Genomic DNA, 5,082 nt, shown 5'->3' on the forward strand with positions numbered 1-5,082 from the left:
ACTTTCAAAGTAATTAGGCTTTGGAACTGTAAAAAGGTTTGAAGAAAATCACAGGACTATGGTGGGAAACCGCCCAAACTCGCTTTAACCATGGCCCGAACAGGCCAACGTTAGGCCTGTTTGAGTCACTGTAACAAATATCTATTATATAGCTGCTTGAACCATATGTTTCTTTTAGTTTTTCACCTAATTGGCTTGAGAGGCTGATGCTGATCCTGCACATGTTCTTCTCTCGTGTTGGTTCTCTGCAGCTGAAAGTGAGACTCTCAGATAACTTAGTGTCTGTCGACCTCTTCTGTTCCCTGTGTGTAGTTTTGTGTTCAGCGTCACACAGAGAGACCGAGGCTGCTTAGTTAGATGAAATCATCACAAATTGCTCATTTTTAAACAGTTACATTATATTCTAGAAGTCAGAACACAGTAATATATGTTGTTTCAGCATCTATAAAAAGCTGATTTGTGACTGATTATCTAGCTTACGGCCATACCACCCTGAACACGTCCGATCTCGGAAGCTAAGCAGGGTCGGGCCTGGTTAGTACTTGGATGGGAGACCGCCTGGGAATACCAGGTGCTGTAAGCTTTTTACACCTGCAGGAGGCGCTGCTGCTCACTCAACACGGACAGCTTCATGACATACTTCACATCAGGAAGGAAATCGGTCAAATAAATTCACTTTTCAATCTTTGTCAAAGACTGGAAATGAGCGCACACATAAACCTCATTTAGGTCACTCTGTCATATCATCTTCCAGCACTGCTCAGCTCACAGTGACTTCATCTGTCTGAATTCTTCTGGATACCAAACACACACAAATATTATTGTCTCACATTAGTCTGCAGACTGTTAACAGATCTTCCTGCAGTCTGCAGATTCATCCCATTTCCTTCCTTCCTAAGACTCCCTGCTGATATCCAAGGTGCTGATCCCAGATCTGCTCAGATGTCCCAGGTTCTCCTCTTCTTTTATCCTCACACACTGAACTGTCTCCTCATCTATGTTTTAACAACCAGAACCCACTGATGTGGGCTCAGAAATAAAGTTTCCATTGTTTTCCAAACACAAATGAATAAATTACAGAGATTTGCTGAGGCCAGATAGAAAAAGTGCACGTGCAGCCACTTTAAACTGTCAAATAGGCAACTTTATATCTAACAGCAAACACTGAGAGCTGCTCTGCAGAATAAATACTTTTACTGGTGGAAGTGTTAGTAAATGTTGCTGATGACACTTTGATTATTTTACCTGAGTGAGGTTTTAGATTCAGAACTTTTACTGGGAGTTGAATATTTCTCAGTGTGGCATCAGTGCTTGTAAAGGATCTACACCACTGTCACCTGACTCAAAATCAACACTAATCAAATTGAAAGAAGTTCATAATCAGCTTTTTTAAGTGAATTATAAGCTAAAGGCTTCCTGTTTGCCCCAGGTTAGGGCTAAGCTGATCCGGGTCAGGGGGTAAGTTGCACCGTCTGGAGGTGAACTGACCATCAAATTGAATCTAAATCAAAGCCATAAGAAATTTCAACCATAACTTACCTCTTTGAAAAACTGATTTAAAAGTCCATTATTGTTTTGTAAGTGGTCATATTCATTTTCTTCAGGATAACTTCACATTAAATCTGATAAACAAAAGAAATGTCATTAAAGTTGGAATCTTCCCTGAAACAGAAATGCTGAAGTGGAATGAATGAATAAATGTCCCCAAAACTTTCCATCCTTCCACTTTCTTTAAATCATGGTTTCAGGGGGACTGGAGCCTATCTGTCACAGAAACTCCTCAACATTCCAGTCTAATAACAAGTCTGAAACTAAAGCAAAAACTGCAGCCCCAAATGAACATTGGCATGATATAGGCTGTGTCAAATGCAAAAGCAGTCCCTGTTTCCCTTTTTGGAACTCATCCTTTCTAAGGACAAAGTTAAATGTATGAGGATCAAACACAACAAGTACCTGGGACATGTCAACAGATCCAGGAAATCCAGGAACCAGCAAACTGAGAGCCAAAGAGAAACTGAGGCGTCTGCCAACAAATCAGCAGCAGCTGAAGCTGATCAACTTCCTGATGTGTCATGAGGTGATCACATGTTTCAACTAAAGACATCAGATAGACATAGCTTTAACAGCTGCAGACCAATATCAATACTTTCACAGTTTGTTCAGAAACTAGATAGTTTTATTGAAAACAACAGCTTATTGAATGAGAGTCAATATGGGTTTGGTTCAAATAGGTCTACAGCTGCAGCAATAATGAAGGTGACAGAAGAAATCCCAACTGCAACGGACAGAAAGAAGTTTACCATATGAACCATTCATTGAGCTGAAGAAAGCTTTTCACACTATTGATCATTCAATATAACTTTCAGAGTTAAATAGCTTTGGTGTGAGAGGAGTTGCTTTAAAGGGGAACTCCTGTATTTTTAAAACCTGGACCTTATTTCTGGCATGAAATACGTTTCATCTACTCACAGAAGAGTTTGGCGAAAGTCGGCGTCCTTCGGGAGCTATTTAGAAAACTCGCGATCAGCGTATATCCATATAATGGAGTTAATGGATGATGCAGCCTCTAAATAAGACATTATCTGTCTTAATTTCACCAATACTTTAAGAAAAATGAATGAACGAACGTGTACTATAGCTCTGTTAGCTCAGAGGTGCTGTTATGTGGCTACTTACGGCTATAGGAGAGCTAACGGAGGGATTTCTACACAGGCCCTCTACTGGGACAACCAATTTAACCAATTTAAAACAAATGTGTATCTCAGCTGCTGGAGTCAAACTTTGGAATTCTCAACATAATGATTTAAAAGGTTTTTCAGATGTTTTCCTGTTCAAAAAAATGTATGAGGAGAAAACAATTGGACATTAAACAAGACATTAGACAGTGGAAGGAGCTGCACCCATCTGTCCCAGACAGCCCTGATGGGAGCAGGCTGGTCAGATCTTTCTCTGGTATCTCTGTTGTCAAATCTGAGGACTCTTGATATCATTTGAAAGGTCTGAAGTGACATTGTTGCTCGAAAATATTTCTTCCTGTCGATGCGTCCCAGAGACGATCAGTGGCCTCATTGCAGGATCTGTGCACTCCAGCAAAAAGAAGAAGCATCCAGGTGTTCCTCATCAGTGTCTTTCCACATGTTGCCATGGACTTTTGTTCCTTCAAGGTTTGACTCTTTTTAATGGCATAAATAGCTCAAAACATGTGTTGATGTCACTGATTCTGGTCACAGCAAACCCTGTGATTCCAGGAGTCATTTTGATGACATCTGCAGCAGCTGCCCTGCCATCATGTACATCATGAGGTACTGAGCTCCAACACATCTTACCATTTTTGGACTTGAGTCTTTCAGCAGGAGCAGCTTCAGCACCGGTGACCTCCTCATCAGATGAGTGTCTTCTGGATGATATTCCACTTTGTCTTCCTCCTCAGAAACCTGCTCATCCGTATCTCCATGCTGCTCTGTGTCCTCTCCCTCATTTTCACCAGAAATATTATCCAGAACTTCTCTCACTGAGAATCTTCTTTTCATTTTGGCATGCTGCACATTGGAGATGTGCACTCTGCAGGTCACCAACTCCACACTGAACTGAGCTCACATGTGTGGACATGCCCGTCTTTGCTTGTTCTGTTTCTGTGCAGGTAAACTGGATAACAAGGCAAACTGAGAATCCCCTAAAGCTCACATGATGAGGAGAGGAGCTGGCTGTCAGTGGGTTGGCTGACAGTGCACTGATGATGTCAGCTGTGGCTCTAATTATTGCTTTATAATCTTATTTTTGTAACTGGGTCGAAACCGAACCTAACAACACAGAAGTCATAATTTCAGCCTGAGCTTTTTACAATTTAGTTTTATTTTGGTTCCTGACAATAGATAAATCAACTCCAGTTAACTGTAAAGATGAAAAACTGTGGTATTCATGTCTCATCCCATCATCACCATTACAGCACCGCTGCTGGAGCTGATACAGACACACAGGAGACTTCTAACATTTTATCAGTATCAGTTTTACACAGACAGCTGGATCCTTGGCTTCTAGTTCTACAGTGAGGAACCTTGGAGTTATTTTTGACCAGAATTTATCATTTGACGCACATATAAAACTGGTTTCTAGGACTGCCTTCTTTCACCTTCGTAATATTGTTAAAATCAGGAACATCCTGTCTCAGGGTGATGCAGAGAAACTAGTTCATGCATTTGTTACTTCAAGATTGAACTACTGTAATTCCTTATTATTGGGCTGTCCCACATATTCTCTGAAAAGCCTCCAACTGATCCAAAATGCTGCAGCCAGAGTTCTGATGAGAACTAACAGGAGAGATCATGTTTCTCCAGTTTTAGCTTCTCTTCATTGGCTCCCTGTTAAATTCAGAATAGAATTTAAGATTCTTCTTCTCACATATAAAGCTCTTAATGACCAAGCTCCATCATATCTTAAAGATCTCATTGTAAGATATTTTCCAAACAGAGCACTTCACTCCCAAACTGCAGGTTTACTTGTTGTTCCCAGAGTTTCTAAAAGTAGAATGGGAGGCAGAGCCTTCAGTTATCAGGCCCCTCTCTTGTGGAATAAGCTGCCAGTAAATGTCCGGGAAGCAGACACCCTTTCCACTTTTAAGATTAGGTTTAAAACTTTCCTTTTTGATAAAGCTTATAGTTAGGGATGGCTCAGGTAATCCTGAAACATCCCATAGTTAAGCTGCTATAGGCTTAGACTGCTGGGGGACCTCATCTGTCACACCTTTCCTCACTTTGCTCTCTTTTTCACCCTGTTTAATTTCTCAATTGCTATTATGTACATGTGACATTATTGTGGTTATTAACCTATGTTTCCCTGTGCCAACAGGTGTCCTTTGAATGGTGTTATGGTGTTTTTCCCCCCTCTTTTCTGTCTTCTCAAACCCCAGCTGGTCGAGGCCACCCTTCCTGAGTCTGGTTCTGCCAGAGGTTTCTTCCTGTTAAAAGGGAGTCGTTCCTTTCCACAGTCGCCACAGGCACGCTCAGGACGGGAGATTGGACTGTAGACAAGTTTCGGTGCAATCTGTTGGTTTCCTTAGCTAGGATATTATTTTTTGAATTGGCT

General features: G+C 41.2%; 1 pseudogene; it reads left to right on the top strand.

Annotated features, from left to right (window-relative positions):
* The first annotated feature begins 474 nt into the window (after positions 1–474).
* LOC140298780 (5S ribosomal RNA) lies at positions 475–583 on the top strand (annotated as a pseudogene).
* Positions 584–5,082: the final 4,499 nt, after the last annotated feature.

This window comes from Leuresthes tenuis, unplaced genomic scaffold (genome assembly GCF_036924035.1).
Source record: "Leuresthes tenuis unplaced genomic scaffold, fLeuTen1.0.hap1 SCAF_1, whole genome shotgun sequence".
Lineage (NCBI taxonomy): Eukaryota > Metazoa > Chordata > Actinopteri > Atheriniformes > Atherinopsidae > Leuresthes > Leuresthes tenuis.